General features: G+C 48.1%; 1 long non-coding RNA gene and 1 pseudogene across 1 annotated transcript; one reads left to right on the top strand and one right to left on the bottom strand.

Annotated features, from left to right (window-relative positions):
• The window catches only part of LOC138917414 (heparan sulfate glucosamine 3-O-sulfotransferase 4-like), a 117,959-nt pseudogene that overhangs the window by 30,960 nt on the left and 74,013 nt on the right, over positions 1-12,986 (top strand).
• On the bottom strand, positions 4,272-10,612 carry LOC138917419 (uncharacterized). The gene is made up of 4 exons (XR_011425377.1): positions 10,355-10,612; positions 9,563-9,608; positions 8,904-8,964; positions 4,272-8,625 (listed from the first exon to the last, which is right to left on the bottom strand). It is a non-coding gene; the product is annotated as an uncharacterized lncRNA (long non-coding RNA).

Below are 12,986 nucleotides of genomic sequence, written 5' to 3'. Positions count from 1 at the left end.
ACCCAGTTCCTGGACCCTGCCCTGGCCACTCCAGTGTCCACAATCGCAAAACCCACCCATACGCACACCTGCACTGACTGCTCACCTGTGAGATACTCAGGAATCAGCAACTTTTTCTAAATGAAGGTAAGTTACCGTTTTCAGGAAAATATTCATATCTCTGGTCCTTTTCAGAGCTGCAAGGTCTCTCCTCCCGTCTGCTCCAGGAAGGGTAGAGGAAGGGGAAGGGTGAACTGCCCCCCATTTTCATTAGGGTCAGCTGAGGCGTGGGGACGCGGCCCACCACCCAGACCTCCTGAGGGAGAGAAAGGCTCTTAGGAGCAGGTGACATTCATTCCTCACCAAGAGATCCAAGAGCAACATTTCCCCCTGCCACTCACCTCAGGGCCTAAACACCCCCACACTTCCAATTCCAAAACTTTCTGAGGCAACAAGGGGAAATTCTGGCTGTATCCTTCCAGAGGAACGCATCCCACCCTGCAGCTGTGTATAGTTCAGGATAGTGAGGGAGCAGATGGAAAGACAAGTTGAGCCAAGTTCTGGACTTGAAGGGTTCTTCTCATTTTGAGAAGGCCCGGAAGTTTTTAGAGTAAACTTTTTGTACTTTTTATGAAAAAGTAAAGTGTTTTAAGTACAGGACATGTGAGTAAGGTCAAATACAGGACCCAAGATAAGACTGAGAAAGCCACTGTCAGGCCCCCTACAAGGGACTGGTCATCTTGCAGAAACCAAATGAGGAAATCAGTCAGAGCTGACTTCCCTCCTTCCTTTCCCTGAGCATAAGCGCTGGGAACCCCAAACCCACTCCCCCAAAGCACCACACAGAGAACACTACTCTCTCCTAGCAGAAACATTTATTGAGGACGATCAGTATTCTTGGTTGTGCTAACCATGGTTCTCATCAGAGGATGTGTTCTCGTGAAAATGGCAATGCTTTCTCAACAAGGACTGAATGATTTCTTTGGGGACATTTTTCCTCCCTGGAAGTGTTGGAGAAGCATTTCCTGTTTGAATAGAAGAGTCAGATCTCTGAACACAGTGCTTTCATTAGAGGTGAGGGTGGCCGGAGGGACGTGGCATACATCATGCATGCAGGTGGGTCTTGGATGGGGCACAGACTCCCTTTAGGGTGGGGAAGGGGGTTGACTCTGGCATAAATGCTGGTCCTTGAAGGCCACAACTTTCCAGGGCTGTCTGATCCTGTCTCTTTTCTGTCTAACCCTTGTACGAAAACTCTTGTCAGGAGGGACAGCATCTTGGCTGCAGGATGTGGTCCTTGCCCATTCCCCTGGCTGTGGGTCAGAGAGAGCCCCGTAGTTGGAGGGATGTCCCTGGTCAGGCTCTACCTGGGCCTGCAGTTCCCCCTTCTGCTGACTTCACTCTGCAGCCTCAGGTTCGTATCTCCATGCCGGTTTCTCCTCTAGGATCTTCCCGATGGCTGCCATGAGCTCATGAGCTTCAGGAGGCCCACAGCTCACGAGAGCTGCACTTTGAGCTGGGTCTCGGAGCGGTGCAAAGGTTGACGTGAACTTGGCTTTTTGCTGGGGACTTTCCTGCCCTGTGATTTTTTTCTTGGAATTAATCCACTGAAAAAACTGCCTCATTTTTTTTCTGAAGTAACTTTCAGGAGGAAACTGTTCATTCTGTGACAGATACGGGAAAGTGCCCTCTAATTCTCTGTCCTCAATAGAGTGGCTCTTCTTTCTGGCTTTAGACGTCCCAACTCCTGAATCCTCGCTTCCACATTCTCCTGCTCTGGAGTCCAGAGGTCTCACTGTCTTTGCAGCTGGTGGGAAATTCCTATCCTGGCATTTCCATGAGACATGCTTAGAGGCCCAGGGTTCCCGCCAATCCCCATTGTCCTCCAAGTGGACTTGCAGCACCTGGGAAGCTCCCATGTCCCCACTGGAGACGCTCTGGGACTGAGTCAGTGAGGAGTCGGAAGGCAAGCTATCTGAAGTAAGGGATATGTCAGCGGGAGAGCCTTTAGGCTGGCTATGTTCCCTGCTCTTCAATTGAAACTTCAACTCGGTAAGGAGCTGTTTTTTAATGTCTGATGGCTTGGAATCTTGGGGAACTGGTATTTTTGGTGAGGGACATTGACTGGTCAGGGTAGTTTCTACTTTGCTCACATTGATATTTACCATTTGGGAGCTTCCCAACTTGTTGGTTGTCAAGATGTCACAAGATTGTGATGTAAGAACGCACAGCTCCTCAGCCTTGAATATCTCCCTGAAGTTCATGGTGGACGTGGAAAAATGTTTTCAATTCTTCTCCACCATCTTTTGGCCCTGAATCATGTCCTCTCTATCACTGGAACTCACATTCTCATCCCTTGGCACATGTCCAGCCCCAGCTTGCCTTGTGGGCACCTCTCGGCTGCATCTGTTATTGTCTAGTGCAGTCTTACTCTGACTCACTTTGTCTATAAAGCTGTGTGTGAGGATCTCTGAAGTCTGTCTGCCATGCTCGATTGACTGGATGTCCTTGGCAAGCTCCTGGTCGCTATCAGAGTGGGATGGTTTTAGGGCCCCCTGTCCTTCGTTGCCCGCAGATGAGGTAGCAGGGAGTGGAAGATCCAGGATGGGGACTGAATTCGTTGTTTGCACCTTATTTCCCTGAAAACTTTTAGAGCTTCCCTCAAGGGGCTTGGAAACCTCAAATTCCTTTCCCTTACTTGGAGTCTTATTTCGTTTGTCACCTATGTCTTGACCCCCTCTTATTACTTACAGAACAATCATTTTATTCTATTTTTCCCTTTTTCTCCTCCCTTCCATTTTTAAAATCATGTTGTTTTTAGAAAACAAAATTGGTATTTTATTTTTCCACCCTTGTAACCATCTTTATTTTACTTAGACAGCTACAACTTAATGTATTTCACGCTCACCATCATAATGCTTTTTGAATTTTGCCCCAGTTGACACTCAGCCAATTTTTGAGTCCCAGTCTGTCTAAGTGGAGTTGCCTTTCCTCCAAACCCCTATTGTAAGGGTGGGTATGTGTGCAGTCCATGGTGAGACCCCCATATATCTGTAACCTGGTGCATAGTCTGGGACTCACCTCTGGTTCATGAGCTGCAGATGTTCTGGGGGAGACCAACCATGGCTCCACCAAGGCCGTGAATATCAGAGGCGGCACTTCCATCCTGATAGGTGAACTGTACACATTAAGGGCAAGATCTTGTATATTCCTATTAAGCATAGATGGACGGAAGGCAGCAAGATCACCTTCCCAAAGAGGGGGATGCCATGCCTGATGACCTCCCTGCAGATAGTGTTTAGTATTCAAAGAACAGCCCAGTGCCTTTTTGGAATAAGGCATCAGTGTGCTGTGCAGTGCCTGGATCAGCCTCAAGGTGGTGATGCCTGGATCAGATTGAGGAGGGGGCGGGGGGAACAGGACAGGGTCACCATATGGATGATGATGTGGCATAAAGCTTTGTTCTACCAGCAAGGTCCTTCTTTCCCCTCTTCATTTTTTCTTTCCTCCTGGCTTACTCCAAGTCATCTTTTCCTTACTCTCAGCTTTATTTTATCCTGGGAGGTAGGTGGCTACTTGGTCAACATTGTTACTACTGGCAGCTGAGTGATGCTTTTGCTCTGCAACAAAATATCATTTGGCAGTCTGAAGAAATACCTACAGAGGGGAACCACTTCCCCCAGGTGCCTTTCCAGTAGGGAAACCTCAGTGTAAAGTTTAAAGTATTCTTCCCTAACACATTAATATGACTCACATGACAGATTCTTAAGGCGTGTCTGTGCTGTTGCTAGCCCCTCCCCCACCAGCCCAGGATCCACTGCAGCAATACCCTCCCCCACCCCCCAAATCCCATTTAGGGTTCACCCCCTGTGGGGTCCTCTGGTCACTGACCTCTAAATCATGATGAAGCCACTGTTTTTTCTTCATTGTTGTTTTATGAATTGCATACCTATTCTTGGCCCTCTTCGGATAGAGAACACCTGTCTTCCCTACTCTCTGAAGGATGTAAAACATTCAGTGAGCGGAAGGTGTGGGCTGCTCTACACTTTCGTTAAGGCTAAGCGAAGAGGCAGGAGGCAGAGCCCACCTCCTCAAACTTCATCAGGGAGGAAATGGGCTTTTGGGGGCACGTGATATCGCTTTGTCAACAAGAGCTGCAGAGCACTGGTGACCTTTCAGAAGCCAGAGGAAGCAATCAGTAAGAGCTGAACTCACTCCTCCTTTTCCCTAAGCACAAGCCCTGAGTTACCTGAAACCCATGCCCCCAACACAGGACACAGAAAAGACATCACTATTATTAGAGAATCATTTATTGGGGAGAATTAATATTCTCCACGAGAAGGAATTATTTTGTGGTGGGAAATTTTCCGCTCTCGAAACGCTGGAAAAGCGTTTTCTGTTGACGTAGAGACGGATCCCTAAACATAGTGCCTTTAGCAGTGGTGAGAACAGCTGGAGGCCCCTGGGCCGGCTTGACGCCCGCAGGTGGAGCTTGGATGGGGCACATGCTCCCTGCGGGGCACAGATAAGGGACGCTTCTGATCCAATAGCTGATCTTTAAGCGCCACGACTTTCTGAGGGTGTCTGTTGTGGTCTCTGATCCGTCTAGAACATGTAGGATAATTCTGGCCAGCAAAGACAACTTCTTGGTGGCAGGACTTGGCCTTTGGCACTTTACAGGAGGGAGCCCTGTAGTTGGAAGGATGCCCCTGGACGGGCTCTGCCTGGGCCTGCTCTTCTGCCTTCTTCTCAGTTTTCACAAACTTCCTCAGGGAAGGAAGGGGCTCTTGAGGGCGGGTGACCTCTGTTGCACACCGCTGCCCCAGTTTCTCCACTGGGAACTTCCCAGGGACCGTCCTGGTCTTCTGAGCCGTGGTGGTCCCAGTAACGGCAGCTCTCCCTTTAACCAGGCCTCTGCTCTGTGCAGATGATATGGGGCGGCCCTTTTCCGGGGGATGGTCTTGCTTTTTGCCTTTTGTCCCAGGACGAAGCCATTGAAAAATGTCGTTCAGCTTTTTTCTGAACAGACTTTCAGGAGGAGGCTGTGCCTTCTGTGATGAGGTCTGGGAAGACTTGCTCCCAAGCGTCTCCTCTGATGCTGTGATCTGAGTAGGGAAACTCTTTCTTGTAGGTTGGGATGTCCCCAACCCTGCATCCCCTCCACCAAGCTCTTCTTTGTTGGGGCCCGGAGGGCTCAGTCTCATTGTAGCTGGTGGGAATTTCTTATCCTCGGACCTCTTTAGGTCTTTCTTAGGGACCCAAGGCTCCTGCCGCTGCTGCCTGCTGATCCCACTGTCCTCCAGATGGACACGCAGCACCTGGGAAGCTCCCATGTCCCCACTGGAGACACCGTGGGCATGAGTCAGTGAGGCCTTGTAAGTCAAGCTCTCTGAGGCAGGGGACCTGTCAGTGTCTTGGCCTTGGACCTGGCTCTGATTCCTCTTCTCTAGTTTTGACTTTAATTCCCCAAACAGATGTTCCTTAAGATCCGATGACTTTGGGTCTTGGGGAACTTGTCTTTTTGGTGCAGGGCTTTCAATGGTCCCAGTAATTTCTGTTTTACTGTGATTCTCACGTATCATTTGGGAGCTTCCTGGCTTGCTGGTTGTCAACACACTACCAGTTTTTGACTGCAGAGCATTGAGCTCCTTGGCCCTGAATATGTCCCTGGCCGTGTTGTACATGGAAAAGGGTTCCGACTTCATCTTTTTGTCCTGTCGCCCTTCTCTTCTATCACTGGAACTCACTCTCTCATCTTTTGTCTCAGGTTTGGCACCAGCTTGCCTTGCAGGCAGCTCTGGGGGGCATCTGTTGCCTAGTTGAGTAAATTTCTGACTCGTTTTGCCTGTGATGCCACATGTGACAGGCAGATGAGTCTGCCTGGCACCCTTACTCCTCTGAACAACCTCTGCAATCTCTTGGTTGATACCAGAGGGTGATTGTCTCGGCACCCCTTGTCCTTCCCTGCCCATAGGTGATGTAGCAGGGCAATGACGATCCAGGACCAGGGCTGAATTTGTTGTTTCCGCTTTTTCTTGAAGAACAGATTTAGAGCTTCCTCTGTGGGGCTCGAAGCCCTCGGATTTGGAGTCGACTTCCAAAGTTGGGTTATTTGAGGGGGGCCAGTAGAAATAGGGCAAGGACTGGGATGCAGCATCTTCCAATTTAAACGCCTGTATGGATTCAAGGACCCTGCAGGGCAGGCCCCACTCCATCCTCATACGGAAACTTTTAATATGGGTTTCCATCATCTGTTGTGCACTGGAATCAATGAAGCAAAGCTCCTGGAAGGTATTCAGGGAGGAGTCCCCACCCACTGAAGGTGGCAAACTCCTCTGAGTTATTTGGGTGCGGGGTTTGTCAGAAAGCAGCAATGTCTGCTTGCTAGCATGCCATGAACTGCGCACCGTCCCAGGGAGCCGAGCCTCACTGATTTCCTCAAACTTCTTGCTCAAATGTGCTTTCAGGACATTTTCAAGTTGTTTCTGATCTAGACTTTCCTCCAAGGCCCTTGAAGCTTTCCCTGACAGACTTGCCATGTGACTATTTAGGTCTTTCTCAGAGTCATATGCCGGATCCTTATCTGAAGAGCTCTCTGGGTCACTCAACAGATGAGCTTTTGGGCCGTTCTCTGGGCTATGCCCCTGATCCTTCCCCATCTCCTTCTCTACCTGAAGCAGTTCTGAACCCCTCTCATGGAAGCTTTTGGATTGGCTCAATCCAACATTTAGATCTTTGTTCACCGAGATCCGTGAGAGTCCACGATTGCTTTCTGACTTAGCTATCTCTGAGAAATCTCTTGGAGGCATCATCAGTGACAGACACTCACAGATCCTGCGGGGCAGGCCCCACCGGTGTTGGATGAGCCTCTTTCGAAGGTGATGTTCCAGTTTCTTCCTCAGCTCATCACTGAGAGGAAACTCTACGGGAAGGGTGGAGATGGAGGCATGGGCCTGGGAGGCCTGATGGTAAGGAAAGTTGGGAGCTGAAGAACAAAATTCTTCCTGAGATCTTTGGACTACAGAGGGGGAACCCCACAAACTTTCCTGTTGCTTCTGCAACACTTTCCATTCCAGTTGTTGAATTTCAGATGAGGTGAGAGACTCTGATTCATCCGGGGGTCTATGGTAACACACTCCACAGATCCTTATCTGGGGTAGAGGACCAGATGGTAGGATTGGGAGTGGGGATTTAAGGTGGGCCTGGGACTTGACCTGAGTGAGAGGTAGGGGCTGGGATTGGGGCAGGGTTTGAGGCAAGGGTTGGGGCTGGATCTCAGGCAAGGATGGAGGTGGGCGATGGAGAGGTACTGGGGATTCTTGGCCCATGGAGGCATTTGAGATGGTATTGAAAAGGAAGATTGTGGTGCAGTCACGTGAGTCACGGATAGCAGAGGGCAAGGACTCGCTGTGCAGAGATGGGAGACCCCAGAAGAGCTGCATACATTTTTCCTGTAAATGGTCCTCCAAGATTTTAGGATATGGGGGCTGCTCATGCATGTGCAGCTCCTTTGGTTTGCCTGCACTGCTCCAGAAAGGAAGGGAGAATGCTGAGTCACACTCATCAGCATTTGACTCTGACATTTTCCCCAAAGGATTTAGTTGGTGGCCTGGCCTAAGTTGTTTTGGAAAAGAGCCCTTCTCCTTCTCCTTTTCCTTCCACATCAGGAAATCACTCCTCTTTCGGACTTGTCTCTCCAGGAGTGCCAGGACATGAGGGCTGAGAAATGAGAGGTTACCAGGCTCTATAAGGTTAGCTGTAGGGTGTCTCTCCAGAGAGGACTCTGGAGAATGGAGGGCAAGAAACTCTCGATTAAAATCACGTGGTGCCAAGGTGGAAGGTGCTAAGAACAAGTCTTTGGCACAAGCTTGCCACCAGGATAATTCTGAAATTGACAGGCTTGAATGGTCAGTGCCTCTGATTGTTGGGACATAAGTGGACAACCCACCAGGGCTATCTGGAGATGAGTTCTCTGGAACAGACTTCAATAAGATGGAAACCGATTTAGATTGAGTCACAGTTAAAGGGTGGTCTGTCGGTGGTGAGACAGACAGGCTTGGTGGTGCGTGATGACAAGCCAGTGAGTCATTGGGATTCATTATCTGGGGCAAATTTGGTAAGGGGTTAATATCTTGGGAAAGGGTGCGGTCAAGAGAGAAGATCGTATTCAGAGACAGAGTGGCCTCTGGTTGGAGAATAGGACCCGTTGCCTGGGTGTCATGTGGTGGGAGAGGGGGAAGGGCAATGGGTTGGGGTGGGGAATGGTCTGCTGGGAATTTGGACTCCAAGGGAGGAATAGGCTCTGGTGGCATAGAGTGACCCGGTGGTGAGGGTGAAAGAAAGTCAGCTAACGGTGTCATTGGGTTAGGTGAGAGAACGGAGGGGGGCGGTGGGGAAGGGTCAGGTGGAGGGGATGGTGTTAGGTCTCCTGGAGGGACTTCTGAGAAGGCAGAGGACAGAGTGAATGATGACTCAGTCCCAGAAGCTGTGGAAGCCATAGAGGACACAGAGGCAGTATCATCTTCCAGGTCCTCCAGGAACAGCAGCCGATTGATTTCAGCAGTTGTGCTATTACACACCTCACAGGAGGGGTCTGGGCATAATAGTTGACGAATGCGGGTGGTATCGAGAGGCCGGCCTAGGGGCCTGCGGGAGACAGGAAGTAGAAAACTGTAGCCAGGACCAGAACAAGGAAAGGAGGACCTGCTGGCCTGTCAGGGGAGGGGCCACCTGAAGCCTGCTGCCCCTTCACAATGCCCCACATCAATGACTTCACCATACACTCAGCAGCCCTCACCCCAAGGCGTTCATTCACATACCCGTTCCTATGGCAAACCCCTCCCATGACTACTGCAGGCTGTACTGAATCCCTGGAATTGCAGAGAACATGTCAAAGAGGGATCAGGAAAGAAAAGACTGGTCACCTTTTCAGAATAGAAATTAGCCTCCTTTTCTCCTCTGTTTCCCTCTGGTAGTTTCTCCAACCTGGGAAACCAGAAGAGTGAATTACATGTAATAAAGGTAGAAGCATAGGTGTTACACGGGAGTCCCTTTATGGGAGACCCTTGGGATATTAACGGGATATTAACTCTGAAAGCCCCAAGAATCAGTAGATGTGGTCAAACGGTCAATGATAATATTAATAAGGTTCACATGTGTTTGTTGCTTCATTTATAAAGTACTGTCACATACATTATCCCATGGGATGTTCAAAACCACCATGTGAGGAACATAGGTCAATGGTTACCTCAAAGAGGAGTCTGATCATCCAGGAAGTCAACGTAGTTTCACAAGGTCAGGACACAGAAGTTCTGACTCTTGGCGTCTCCCACGGCAACCCACTGGGCAACACCCATTGTCCAGGCCCATCACTGCTTCATGCCCAGAGCTGGGCAGAGCAGGAATCTGAGAAATGTCTCGGGTTCTGACTACCTTCCCATGAGCCTTTCCTCTGAGGCCTCTATTTTCTGAGAGGGACTCTATCTAGCGACTGACATCCTCAGAGACCATGGACCTGGGACCTCATGGAGAGGACAGGATGTGTCACCCTTGGAGAGCTCAGGTGGGATAGGTGGAACCTTACCACTTGATGTTCCACCTTTTCTTCTCCTCTTGGCTCTGCCCTGACGCTGAGAACAAAAAGAAAAGAATGAGGAGCGAGGACTTAGTTGGCTTGCTCCTCTCTCTAGGAAACTCAGATATTCATCCAAGATTAATGTCACTCTCTATTTTTATTACTAGCACTTTGTGTGCTTTCCCTTTCTGAATTTCTAAAGGTGATAAGATACTTTCAATTTTTCCTTCTTTGAAAAACTCGAAGGAGGATTTTTGGCTAGAGTCCACACTTGATATTCTCAGTCAGAAGTCCTCTGCTCAAGGAGGGCATAGACTCTGAGGCCCCCAGTCACATCTGTGCTTCCTCAGATAGGACCCTGTATCCTGGGACAGAGCTCACACTCCAGTGTCTGCTCAGAGGCTCAGCCCTGCTCTCCTGATCTGCCCAATACAAAGGACAGTTTGGTCGAATGACGCCCGTCATGGGAATGTGACTCGTGATCCAGTGTTGGGAACAGTGTTCTCCTACACAGAACCCAAACTCTCTAAATAACCTAATGCAGGGCCGTGAAATCACTGATGGGATTTTATCCTGGAATCCTCCACCACACCCAGATGGTCTGTGAGTTTTAAATGGGAAACAGTCCCAGCTGAACCCCTAGTCCTGCCTGGCCTATTCCCCTAGAAGGATGATGTTCTATCCTCTATTCAGACTTGCCATCTTAGGAGTCTCTCTGGACCAACTCATTTAAAAATGTGGGACTAGAAATGGAAACAACAATAAAAAATCCCTGTTGGTGGCTTGCCCAGGGATCCTTACCTTTTGGTAGATTTTGGTTTTCCACAAGGTTGGTAAAGATGGAATCCCCACCAGGAAGCACAGGAACAGAAGAAGCAACCACAACCCACACACGATGCTGAGGTTATAGTCACTATCTAAGAATGTTGAGCAGATGCTCAAAAACAACTCCATATGGCTATTCAGAAATGAGAGAACATTCCATTGACTGAACTCCATTTTCTGAATCGCAAGGCTGCCTGAGGCAACTGAGCTCTGAGAGTGTCTGCACTTGCCTATAATCCCAGGCCTGTATCACAGAGCACTGAAGAGTCACAAAGGGTTTCAGAGGGTGGGGGAGGGGACATGAAGAGGGTGTGCCCATGGCCCCTTCCTCCCACCAGCCCAGCTGATCTCTCCATCCATCCTGGGCCCTCCAGGTCCCTCTGCCCTACCCTGCCATCCTATTTTCCAACTCTGTCCATTCATGAAATCATACAATTACATTAATGAAATTTTCTGCCTGTTCCACCTGTACTCCAGATATTACCTGGGCCCCCTTTACTGTTTGGAGAGCTTGACTTTGGTTTCACCAATTCCACTGCCTCGAAAGTCTGAAATGCTCCCTGGAATTTTTGCTTGTACCCAGACATTTACACTCAGAATCATATATGTCCTCAAATCCATCTTTCCTTTAGAATGTTTTTGCCTTACATGAACCCTGATATAGAACTTAAAGTTCTTCTTTACTCATTTGGTTTTGTGAATGTTGAATAACAAATTTTAGTTTTTTGCTTCAGTCAGCCTTTACCATCTTCAGCCAGTGGGGCTGACTCAAATAATTGAAATGAGTAATTCATTATTCAACACTCACAAGACTAAAATCAGTACAGGCGTACCTCACTTAATGAAAGGGAAATCTTTAGAGAAATGCATCATTAGGCACTTTCACTGTTGTGTGAACATCACACAGTGTACTTACACAAACCTAAGTGGTAGAGCCTACTACACACCTAGGCTATGTGGTGCTACCCGTATGGGACCACTGTCATATATGTGGTCCATCAGTGACCGAAACATCGTTAATATTGTTACGTGGTGCGTGACTGTGGTGGATGACAATGACAAAACGGAATACCATTTTCAAGGCTTCTAAAATGGAGCTGGGAGGCCATTAAGGAAGTGGGGCTTATGCATGTACACCACATCCACCACCAGATGTTAACTGAACTTTTGAGCTTTACCTGACAGCAGAGGTCACATCTTGAAGTGTTTCCTCATTCCAAGAAGGGACAGTCTGCCTAGGACCAACTATGTTCTGGCAAGTCAGCTCACCCCATGCCAGAACCAGTCAGTAACTGTTCACTGTAGACCTTTGTAAGCCTGTGTCCTTTCCGTTTATCTACCCCTGCCTCCTTTGTCTTCCTAGGAGCACATTTGAGCTTCTACTCGAATCTACATCTCCTGAATTGCAATTCTTGAGACCCCAAATAAACTTTTTGGTTCTTTTGCAGTTTATGCCTCTTATTTGCTGACTTTATATGGTGACAGAAGTGGGATCCCTAGCTACTGACCTTCAATTCTGGTGCCACTTCACAGACACAAGCAAGGTGCCTGCAAAGAATCTTTTGTGCTCTGTCGTCTCCTCCTGGTGGCTCTGGTTCCTGGTGGTAAGTCCTCCTGGGCCTGGACCTCCCATTTTTGGTAGAGGTCCAGACTCTTTCTGTAGGCGTCCTTTGATACTGGTTCTGGCCATCCTTCCGTTGTCAGCTTTGTTAGAAACTTCTGTTTCTTTCACTCCTTTTTTGGGCCTTTGATCCTTTGGTAAGTTCATACAGATGAGAAATCCATTTTCTAAGAGGACCACCAAAGAACAGCCCCACTCTGGGACTCCTGCTGGTTTTGTCTTTAAAGAATACAGACCTTCTACATGTAGATTTTTGTTCCACTGGGCTCAGATTACTCAGGGTGATTTAAGGCTTCACTGGCCTAAATGGGGCTCCTTTGAAATTCCTAAATTGGTTTATCTGTGCACTCAATTGGAAAAAGCCTATCAAACCAAACAAGTAAAATGGGAAACTTTTTAACATTGGTATCTTGAGGCCTCTAAATGAAACACTGAAAAGGACACTTCCTTGCAAGCCATAACAATGTCATAACTAAGAATTTCAAATGATTAAATGTAAATGCCATCGATAAAAGAATATTAACTCCTCCTGTATTCGTCAGGGTTCTCTGGAGAACCAAGGAGATTATCTATATATAATATATATTAATATTGCTATATAATAGAATATATAATCCATTGTATCTATATTTAAATTCATTTATTTAGTTCTATAAATTACATATATACACTCAAAATTTATATATGAAAGAAACTTTGGCCTCACCCCTAACTGCCTAAAAGAATTTAAGACAGAAGGCCTGTTCCAGGAAGGAGCTGTCAACGTAGGGAACTCTAGATGTGGTAGAGAAGAAGGTACCTAGCCGGGCCCATTTTACACAAGTTCTCTCTCATTTGTTTAGAGATGGCCCAGCAAACATTTGGTTTTCTGTCTCCTTGTGAATTGGCTTCCTCCTCTTTGAAGTCCCAAACCATGACCCCCAACCCCGCGCCTTTGTAAAATATCTAAACCCTAACCATAGGCCTGGCAGACACGCTGTGGACTGA

Source organism: Equus caballus, chromosome 14, assembly GCF_041296265.1.
Source record: "Equus caballus isolate H_3958 breed thoroughbred chromosome 14, TB-T2T, whole genome shotgun sequence".
NCBI lineage: Eukaryota > Metazoa > Chordata > Mammalia > Perissodactyla > Equidae > Equus > Equus caballus.
This window is presented reverse-complemented; position numbering and strand designations above follow the sequence as displayed.